A 12,249-nucleotide genomic window follows, 5' to 3' on the forward strand; every position below is an offset into this window, starting at 1 on the left:
TAGAAGGTGGAAGACCTGGATGCTTCATACTTTGTATATAGATGCTTCATGTTACAAAGTTTCCGTCAGTCACATGTCCAATGTCCTTGACCTCATTTTCATGGTTCAGTGACTACTTGAAAAAAAGTTAAGATTTTTTGTAATGTGAAATTCTCTCTTATCATAAGTAAAAGGATAACTATATTTGGTATGTGCGTAGCTTGCAAGGTCCTCATGCCCATCAGACAGTTTTCACTTGGCCTTGACCTCATTTCATGGATCAGTGATCAAGGTTAAGTTTTGGTGGTCAAGTCCATATCTCAGATACTATAAGCAATAGGTCTAGTATATTCGGTGAATGGAAGCACTGTAAGGTGTACATGTCTAACTGGCAGTTGTCATCTGACCTTGACCTCATTTTCATGGTTCAGTGGTCAAAGTTAAGTTTTTGAGTTTTGGTCTTTTTTTTCTAATACTATATGCAATAGGTCAACTATATTTGGTGTATGGAAATATTTATGATCTATATATCAGTTGTGCAGGTTTTATTTGACCTTGACCTCATTTTCACAGTTCATTGCTCAGTGTTAAAGTTTTGTGTTTTGGTCTGGTTTTTTTAAACTATAAGCAATAGGTCAACTATATTTGTTGTATGGAAGAATTGTTAGCTGTACATGTCTGCCTGGCATGGTTCATCTGACCTTGAGCTCATTTTAATGGTTCATTGGTCAATGTTAAGTTTTCTTGGTTAATGTTATGTTTATGTGACAGTTGAAATAAAGCTTTATATTTAGGACTATCAACATAATATCAATGATTAGTAAAGAAGGCGAGACATTTCAGCGTGTGCACTCTTGTGTTTCCTTACTGAATAAAAATTATGAGATTTCAATTGCTAGTGAGAAAATAATTTAGCAGTGACAAACAGGCAATTGGACCAGATTCCTTTTCAAAGTTTTTGAAATATAAGCAATTGATTTACAGTACATAAATTCATCACTGGTTTAATGCACACAACTACAATAACAATTATTGTTAATGCCAAGAGTATCAGGACATAATTTGGGTGTAACAGCTACCAAGGTATCTGTTAGCTTAAAACCCAGTCCCCAATCATGTATATTAAATAATTGAAATTGGTTAATGTGCAGTAAAAGTAAAGAGTATATGTACAATAATGTAAGAGAGAAGGGGTCAAGATAATGTTTTGATGAGCAGTAATAAAAATACAAATTAATGCAGCGAGGTTCAGTATTTCAAAGAATTATTTCATAGGTGTCTAGGTAATATATACCATTCATCTATTAAAAGGGGGGGGGGCAGGTTTGTTTTCTCTCTCGGAAGTAACATAAATTTAAACTGCAATGATCAATTTGTTTTATACAACTGCTAGAAATTTGTGGCTGTGTAATGGTATGGTGATGTCATCATTGGGAGACATTTAGTTTTTAGACAATAACTAAAGTATAAGAGAAGGGATCTGTACAAGATGGTCCAACCGGTCCAAAATTATCCAGTTTTAAAATTTAAAGTTCTTAGTCCACATTCAATCTGTGCCAGAAATCAAGCTATGTCAAATATATATATAATCACAATCCAAATTGAGAGCTGTATCAAGCTTGAATGTTGTGTCCATTATTGTTCAGGGTTCTACCTCTGGGTAGTATCTAGCGGCACCCAACCATGCCAACAGAGCATTATATTTTGGAAGGAACAAACTTATTTTAACAATTCACTTTTGAAAACAATTATTATAGATACAACGTACATAAATGCTGATTTCATGAATTTTCTTGTTTCATTACACCTCTGTCATGATTGATGAAAAGGAAGACTGACCATATTCATACTTGAGTTGATGATGTCATAAAAAAGTTCAAGCGGTATCAAGCCTGCAATAACTCTTGGATGTGTGGTTGTTCACAAATAAAATAAAACTGAATAAACATTATAATTGCTATTGTAGGTAAGAAAATCTGGAACACCATACCTGCCAAGTTTTCAAAATGCCCATGGGGGTTTTGCGTGCAAGATGGCTGCCATACTCCTAAAAAAACCTTCAAGGGGGCTTTCAAATACAGTGTAATGGTTTTTTTGGCTTCTTCATACTTTTATAAGCCTCAATTCTTTGTAAAATTAATAGTTTTGTTAAAATTGTGAACATAATTACTCTTTGAAAATTTAAATTTTGGAGCCTCCATGGGGGAAATCCCCCCCAAATAGTGACAGTTGGCAGGTATGGAACACATGTTAAAATATGTCACATTTTGTAAGGTTTGACATGACAAAATGACTGAGATTACTAAGTAAGTTTTTGTCATTGCAGACTGTGGCACATGCAGTTATACCTTATGACCTATGACCTTATGACCTATAGTTGCTTAAATCAATATCATTTGAACTTTGGTGGATAGTCACATTAGCAATCATACCTGAACTCCATATTTTAATCATCATGTATATTACAGCACATAATGTGTTAAGAGTTTCTGTTGCAATCATTGTATAAATATCAAATGGCCAATATATTATGTGCTACTCAAGTTAGTGAACATATTGAAGGGCAAGTTAACATGGTCATTTGTTAATTAGTCACAAATGTGTTCACTATATGACAATGATGCAAACTTTAAAGTTTATATATGTAGGGTTGTAGTCTAACTGACAACCTCTTTACTTCATACTGAGAATGTCTTGTCATAGTGAAAGTACAAAAGTGAAAAGAATGAAAATGGCACGTACATTTTTATGTTTATGTTATTTGCAAAAACTTTTCCCAGAGAACCTTACTTCTATCTGGTATTTTTTACTAACAATGTTAAACCTTGAACAGAAATGATATGAACCTACAGTCTTATATTACATGGGAAGGGGCACTGACTGACCTAAAAAAAAGGGGGGGTGTTGTTTCCAGTCATGCTTCAGTGATTCCCTATATAATAAACCAACATTTTCCAGGGAAAAAAGGGGGGCTGGGCCACCCTGGATCCAACTATAAATGGATAAAAGATGTCCCTTTATGTTCATAATGAGAAAAGGAAACATGGAAAGGCTTGCATAATTTGGTAGACCAAACTTCCTCCGTTGACAACCGCATATTCATTCAAATCATCATTTGTACCTGTCCAAGTTTATGTTGCAGCATTTTGGCTTGTTTTCCCTTTGGACTTAGGAGAGACTATGCGCCTAACATACATTTCAATTATGTATCTGATTCACGTTTCCCTCCATGTTTACTTTTCAAAGGGTTCGGGGAGATAACTTAGATAAGAATGCACACATAATAAAGGTCCTGTGTGGGACGTAAATTTAATGCTCATTTTTTAAATCTAGGGAAAGTTGTTTAAATTTTGGGAAGAAATTATCAAATTGAAGTTTTTCAAGCCGGTAACTAATGGTTCTGAGGAAATTTATTGCGTAGATAATCGTTCCAAAATTTGGAACGAATTTCGAAAGCCGGTGGCAGTGATTGATGGAGTAAAGGAAAACAGTTCCGGAACGGAAACGATCACTGTCCGGAGTTTGATGTTCCTTATGTGGTGACTAATATCCCCTTCCCTTTTCACGAATGTGACCTGCTGAATAAGACTATTTACCGGCTTTGTAACAACTTGAGCAACACTACATGTGCCACTTTTGGAGCAGGATCTCCTTCCCCTTCCGTAGCACCTGATATCATCCCTAGTTTTTGGTGGGGTCCGTGTTGTTATTTACCCCTATTTGTGACATTTTGCTCATGTATTATTGTCAATATAATGGAAACTGATGCGACTGTAGTACAGGTGATAAAAATTCAAAAGGTAAGACCCCATTCGAAGTGCAAAATAAAAAGTTCAAACACATCAAACGAATGGACAAGAGAAGAACTAGAAGAATTGCCCATAAATTTATTTGATAAAGTCACAAAACCATTTAAAGAAGCTCTTAAATAAACCTAGTAAGTGTGTACCTTATATGTAAAACTAAACTGGTTGTTAGTGTTTTAACAAACTTAGTCTATCTGTCCATTTTACCAGAAGTTTTTATTCATTTGCCATTATGAATATTAACATTCTTAAAATAGAGAAAGGAAATGGGGAATGTGTCAAAGCGACAACAACCCGACCATAGAGCAGTCAACAGCCGAAGGCCACCAATGGGTCTTCAATGTAGCGAGAATACCCGCACCCGTAGGTGTCCTTCAGCTGGCCCCTAAAAATATGTTTACTAGTACAGTGATAATGGACGTCATAAAATTCAGAATTATACACAAAAAACTAAAATTAAAAATCATACAAGACTAATAAAGGCCAGAGGCTCCTGACTTGGGACAGGCGTAAAATTGCGGCGGGGTTAAACATGTATATATAAAATGCAGTTTATATGCTTTCAAAAGGGAAAATAAAAAATCAATGTATTTAGTTTTAATGCTGGAGCGTTTCAACTTATTCAAATGAACAATCGTGAAAGATCAAAGATTTTACAGTTATCCAGAAGTTGAGTACGGTGATTTTATCTTCCATTGCTACATTGTAATTAATTTCTGAAACAATAATTCAAAATTGCTTTTAGTGTCAATAATTCAAAATAAAACTCCTGATCATTGTACATCTAGCTACACAGAAGGAGGATAGGATCAGGAATATTAAGAAAACAAAAATATAGTTGTGGTCAGAAACTTTGTTAAAAAGTATAGAATTATCCCAATATACAAAAAGAGTCACCAAATTTAAATGAAAAATCTGTAGGAAAAGTGTTTTTTTTAAGTAATTTCTGAGGTTTGTAATAACAGTAATAATTTCACATTTGAATAATACCGATTTTTGTTTTTGTAACACTTTCTCCTCGCAGCCAATACATACAAGTGAGTTAATTGGTGGAAACACTTAATTTGTGGGCCTGAAATATGGACGTTTTTCGTGTAAAAAGTGCAAAATATTATAAAAACAATTGACATAACTGGTCCGATCCAGTTAGTAATTAGTAATGATGATAGATATTATAGACAAATTTCGAGTGCGATGCATTTCCGACAAAAACTTCGGTTTTAGTGAACATCAGTTGTGCGTTTAGGGGCATCGTCACTTTCGTTCCAATGTTGAGCAATTGGTTAAAACACTATATTGCACGAAAGTTTCGGCAAATTGAATTCTAATAATTGTCATAATGCTCTGCTGTAATTAGATAATTGTGATTGAGTATCCACAGAACAAATAGTATTTCAAGTTTGTTCTGCACAATGGCGATCACTAAGACGCTTGATGAACGTTGATAGTGCAGGGATAAAGGTAATCACCTCTTTCTGGTAAATGACGTCATAAAGGCGCGCATAAATGAGTTGCTTTTAGTGACGGACAAACTCGAAAGTAGTCTATTGTGCAATTATTGAAATGGAATATCTATAAGTGCAGTTAATGATATGGAATATCACTTAATTTTTTTCAAGACTTGATTTTGAAACTCGTGACTATCAAAGTTACATCTACTGAAAAATGTGTGTATTCCTCATATCAGGTATGAATTAAAAAAAACTTTCACCTCATTTCCACATTAATGCATTTTATGTCAAGATGACATATTTTTCAGACCCTTGATTCTGACTATTGCAGATGCATCTACTGCCAAAAAAATTAGTTCTCCACGACTTGTATCTCAAACGTGGTTTCTAATGCAAGCCTTAATCAGTCACTCATATGTGAAATGTAGGTCAAGATAATCGTAATTGTTATCAGGACCCCTTAGTTTTTCAAGATGCATCTATATACAAAATTTCATGGACAAAATCTCATGAGCTATAACTTATACTTTCTACAGATAGATGGGGAGTCGTAGTGTCGTGGTTATTGCATCGAACAACTAGCACAAAGGCTCCTGTTTCGATCCCCGTTCTGGATCTCTCTTGACACCATTTGCGTATGTGGTCTTGGGAAACAATGGTAATCCCTCGGAAGGGGACAACAAATTGTTGATTCGTGTAAAGACAGCCATATATCTTAAACGACGTAAAAGACACCCTTGTAGATTTCGGTAAAAAAATGTTAATTCCGCTAAAGGGAAGCACTCGCATCGCACAGTGGAAAGAGATTATTATAATTTGCAATAACTTGTTTCCCAATCTACTATTCATAAATATGCTGAAACTAGATGGATAGACTTGATGGTGGACAGATGAAACAATAAATCCCTTCCCCAACTTCGTTTGATAATAGATATAAACATCTTAAACATCTTAAGGCAAAGAAATATCAAACTATTCCTCTCTGTAAGGTTGAGAAATCCCAGACATTATATTTTCAATTATATTCGCTTCTGGTGAAATTTAAGAATATCAACAAAAAGTAATAAAAATTGGAATGTAGCTTTGTATATTATCTAACCATGAATTCTGTTCAAACCAATGGGAAGGGTCAATTTAAACTTACTACCGAGTATGAAAAATGTTAGTTATTGTTGAATGCCTCATGAAACTTGAAGATGAAGGACAACAATAAAAACTTTCTATACTTGAGTTTTACCATGTATTGATATTAATATTGCCTCATGTGCATTTACATCATATCCCCATCATATTTTCATTGGGTATGCGACATATTAAAGAACTGCGTCATGCTACAACTCAAAACCAGAAAGCTTCAGACAGTAAAGCAAATTATTTTTTTCGTTATAACTGACAAATCCTTCAAACTGTTAGGTTGCCCATGTTGCAATTAAATTGCAAATTATTAACAAAAACCCAGTGGATATCTATGAGGTTTGAAATTCCCTTTGAGTCACTGAAACATGTTACCTATAAAAACTCACGATATCGCTTACGTTGAAAGTAAGGGTATCTTTAATATGAATATTTGTCTAAATGATGAAAACTGTATATACTATAATCAAAATAGAATATAAAATAAGAACATTACGCAAACTATAAATCAGTTCCCATGTTCCGACGACGAGTTTTTGTAGAAACATGCTACCTTGTTTAAATTTCTGAAAATAACCGTGTTTGGGAAATCTCCAAATATGGGTAACGCATTATGTGTATGTATTCTTCTTATATAAAGATTAATAAAAAAAATGTATTTATTTCAATTACTAAAAGCAGTTTCTATGTGTTGAATGAGAAACAAATGTTTATCCATAGTTCAAGGAAGATTTATATTTCATTTTTATTTTCTGGGCTTTTTATAGCTTACTTTCTCGGTATTTGTTTGCTCATTGCTCTCAGTGACATTTAGTTGTTTAAATTTGAAGGCATGTAGATTATTTTGGAGAGATAAATCATTGACAATCATACCACATCTGCAATCATTCTAAAAACTGTAAAAACTGCTTAATCTTTGTTTTTATTTTTTATCTACATTGTACATGCGTTTTCCTTAAACAATGTTGAATAGCTTTATTTGACTGATGACAGATAAAGGCAACAGTAGTATACCGTTGTTCAAACTCATAAATCCATGGACAAAATAAATCGGGGTAACAAACTAAAACTGAGGGAAACGCATTAAATATAAGAGGAGAACAACAACACAACACTACAATGTAACACACACAGAAACGGACCAAGCATCAGACAAAATCCCACGACAATAACAAATATAACATTAACACCAAATACATGAATTTGGGATAGACAAGTACCGTGACACGTCTTATCGCAATGTGAATTTACACTGGATTTTGCTGTTATATGTATCAGTAATAAACCGATTTGCGATTTCGACTCTCTACAAATTAAGTCATCCTATGACATGTAAATGTATGAGTACGAGCAAAAATCGAAAACATCGAAAAATTAAAAAACAAACTATAATTGTCACATTTTTTTGACGGATTTTCCTTAATTGTATTTCCTAGCAGAGCAGGTCAACTAGTATCAAACACTTATGATGATTATCTTTACATCTTTTTGTTAAACTTTGAATCAATGAAAATTTCTCAAGGACGAGTATTGTAAATTTTTAGCAGGAAGTTTTTCTTCTTTCATTTTCATTTTCCTACAATTGAAGTGTTAAATCACATACGTTGTGTGATAGACAGGGGTTAGAACTGTAATGCATGTCTATTGAGCAAAAGAAAAGATTTCTCTCATTTCAGAAATAATTTCAAAATACTGAACTCAGGGGAAAACTCATAACAGAAAGTCTCTAAATAAATGGAAAAATCAAAAACTGAAACATATCAAATGAATGGATAACAATTGTCATATTCCTGATTTGATGTGGTCATTTTCTTACGTAGAAAATGATGGATAGTCATTTAATCTCAGATAAAAAGAAAACGCATTATATTTACAACTTTATTTACTTCTCTATCACGTCAGAACCTAATTAGATTGCATTAATAAGAAAACATGGATATATTGGTCCTACTGTACGTGTCAATCACAACAAAACGTAATAATTAAGATATATTTATATAACGTTGATCATCTCCAGAGGTTTATCATTTTTTGAATTGGGTGATAAAAAACAAAAGGCCTACATCTAAACTAAATATTAGTTATGGTTTTATATTTGTTTGTGTTTTCAATTGATAAAGTATTTATTATGTGTGTACAACGTTTAGCTAATCACACAATGTGGATTACTAACTATTATAATACCAGGAACAGAGATTGATCAACTCCAACTTGCCTCATTAGCAAACATACCATATTGCATTATAGTTATTTCTCTGTTTGTGGTTTGAACATGAACAAAACGTACTACAAAGTGTGTCACTATTACACAATCATGTATAATCGCATAACGTTCATCAGGTACAACAGATAAGATATAACGCATTTAATGGACTGTTTCAATTTTGTGAAATGTCAATTTTTATGGAACACTTTTTTCCACAATCATAAGTTCATTTAGTGTTACAATTAAAATATCCATCAATTGATCAATTCAAGTTGTACTTTAAAAAACATATTAGGTCAATGTCGTAAAGATATCAACTTTAGTATATTCCGCAAAACAATGGAGAAGGGATCGGCAGTACATTTGGATAACAATACGAATCTACCGGAGAAAGATAGAGAGCATTCATCGGCAAATAGAACATTTCCCCTTTAATCTTCCTGCCTAATATTTTAATATCATGGACAGGAAGAGATACATGTACTCAAAAATACAAGGCAATGACGTCATGTATCAGTGCAGTAACGTCACATGTTCCTGTCCATCCGATTTAAATTTATCAATGAAATGCACATGGCTTCATTCTTACAACCAAACAACGAACCAAACGTTTTGAACGCGTTAGAGTAGTTTTACTTATTATTTCATTGAATTTCTTATTCTTTACAAAAAACATAGAGTGTAAAAAGATTGCCGATAAAAAGAAAAATAGTATTTTTTGGTTTGATACTGACTTCATCAGCTCTAATATCATCTCGCCCTAGCGAGCTCGCTTGATATTCTTGCCAGTAAAGTCAGTAACAAAAACAAATGCCATTATTCTCTATCTAATTCACCATTCCTATTGTTTTCGGGAAATGTATAAAAGTAAAAATGGAGTGTGATTTCGAGGGATAACTTGTAAAGATGGGTTTTTGTTACGTCCATTGATATAAATGTTTTGCACTGTTAATCATAATTTCAATCTCTTTGTTTTAATAAAAACAATAAAAGATAGCATCGGAACAAGTGCTTTACAAATCGCTTACCATGAAGTTTGACTTTCTGTTTTAGCTTCCGTAAAACATTTTTGATAATATCTTTGAATGTTTAACATTTCTATTTTCGGGACCTTTTATGGCTTACTAACGCTGTTTCTGTTTGCGAATTTTTGATTGCAGTACAGTGATCTTTAATTAATATTTGTTGCAGTTTTAAGTAATGGGTTGTGGTGGAGAGTTGTCTTATACGGCATCATTTTTTATTGCTTCTAAAAACTGTAAAATGGTACCTTTGTTAACTATTTACATTACTGGGTCATTGCCACTGCTTTTCGAGGGTATCACCTACCGGGTAGTCAGCACTTCAGGGTTGACATAAATATCAATTATATGGTCATTTTAATAAATTTCCTATATTCAAAACTAAGTATTTTCTTATCTCAGGAATATATTACCTTAGCCGTTTTTGGAATTTTGTGTCCTCAATGCTCTTCAACTTTATACTTGTTTGACTTTATAACTATTTTAATGTGAGCGTCACTGATGATTCTTATGTAGAGTAATCGTGCGTCTGGCGTATTAAGTTATAATCCTGGTACCTTTGATAACTAATCCATATGAATTTTACCTTCATGCGTTTTCCCTAGATTAGTTAGTATTTTGTTTGTAAGCGTAGCTATCTTAAAAAAATAAAATTCAAAAACATCGCAAAATGACCAAAGCCATATTTAAGACTTAATCACTTATTTTTAGTTTCTGACAGTCGAACTAGTATTTAAAAAGGTTAAACAATTAAACTAATTATCTTTTCATCTCTTTGTTAAATTATTAGCCAAATAAAATTTCATCAAGACTGTACGTGCATGTATCTTCTTTGAAGGTAAGGTATGATTTACCCATTACAGTTATTATTGTCAGAAAACCCCATTCTATTTATAACTGTATTCACTATTGTGTTACGGCAAATAATTTTGGCAGCATTATAATAATAGAATATGAATATTTTAGTCAAACATCAAATTGTACAATAAAAACCAATAAACGTTGGTCTTCTTCAAATTTATGTCGGTTTTGTTTTTGTTTTAATAGTTTAGTGTGTGACGCTTCGTAAAATATTTCCCTCTAAATTTACACGACATTTGAGAATAACAAGAAAATAGAAAAGTGCCTTACTTAATTTAGTCAGGATATTAATTTGTTTGTTTGAATAAATGCAATACAAGATATCATCAACATCAACAAGTGCTTTATAATTCTTTAACCAGGATATTTTTCTTTCTGATTCAGCCTCCTTTAAACAACAGCTGTTAGTAATTAATTCGATATTGAGGTAATAAGAAACACATGTTTAAAAAGGAATCCAAGTAAGTTTTTTCCCTTAAAATTGTTTAACATTTTTTTCGGGGACATTATTAGTTTAACCCGGTAAATGTTTGATGATTTTAAAAGCTGTAAGGTTTCCTGGTTGTGTTAATAATCTATGGCATGTGGGATCATGTAGAGAATTGTCTCATTACCGAATCATCATGATCATACGACATATTGGTATGTTTCTGAAAACTGTTAAAAACAGTTTAGTCCAATATTACATTTATCTACAAGCGTTTTCTCTCTTGAAGAAAAGGTAAGCTTTGTTTCATTACATAAAATTGAATAAAATATCAGGTGTATTTCATTGCAGCAAATGTATCTTCATTAAGGGAAGGTAAAGGTTTATATCATTGCAGTAAATGTATCTCCATTGAAGGAAAAGTAAGGTTCATCTCATTGTAGTTAATGTATCTCCTTTGAAGGAAAAGTAAGGTTCATCTCATTGTAGTTAATGTATCTCCATTGAAGGACATGTCAAGATCACCTCATTGCAGTAAGATAATATTTATCTCGTTTCAGTAAATCACTCACAAACAAATGAAAATTCGAAGGACTTATATACTATGTTTATTTGTGACTTGGTCCAGTTTATTCACATATACATTCCTTTAAAAATGCATTTAATCCTTATACTTATTTAGAATTGGAGATCAGGATTCAATTTCTCATCTTTCGAACGTAAATTGTATATTTGACATTGTCATTGAATTGGCCTGACGTATGAATACTTTTGTTGGTTAACGCTAGGTGCTAGGATGAACTAAAAAAAAAGCTGGAACGAATAGAGTAAAAAATAAAAAGGCAGAACACAGAATACTTCCTTAACGTAGAGTGAACATGAATTTTATTAACGTCGAGTCTGATTGTGTTATTATCGCAGCTATCTTGTAAACATTAGTTACGAAAAGAACCGGCTAACGTCGTCTATCAAAAATATCGACCTGAAGAACAACTACCGGAAGTCCTTTCTATCAATCATATCAATGTTTTCCCTTATATTTAAATTATATCAGATTTATTAACACATAAGGTTGATGGTGGTGAGTTGTATCATTGACATTGATACCACATCTTTTTTATGTTTTTCAAGAGTCTAATATTATTTTATTTTATCACTATGGCTTTTCCCCTATATTGCTGTATTTCACTGATGATATGTTTTTTTTTAACTGTTATATGTAAGGATATCGAGTTGCATGACAAAAAGCACTTAATATGACAATTATCATTCTTTCTCTGTGTTAATGAAAATTTCCCCACTTGTAAATTCCCTCAAGGAAGTTTTTCAGCTTTCGTTTTCATCTTTCTACAATCACAGGTTT

The sequence above is a fragment of the Mytilus edulis genome, chromosome 12, assembly GCF_963676685.1.
Source record: "Mytilus edulis chromosome 12, xbMytEdul2.2, whole genome shotgun sequence".
Classification (NCBI taxonomy): domain Eukaryota; kingdom Metazoa; phylum Mollusca; class Bivalvia; order Mytilida; family Mytilidae; genus Mytilus; species Mytilus edulis.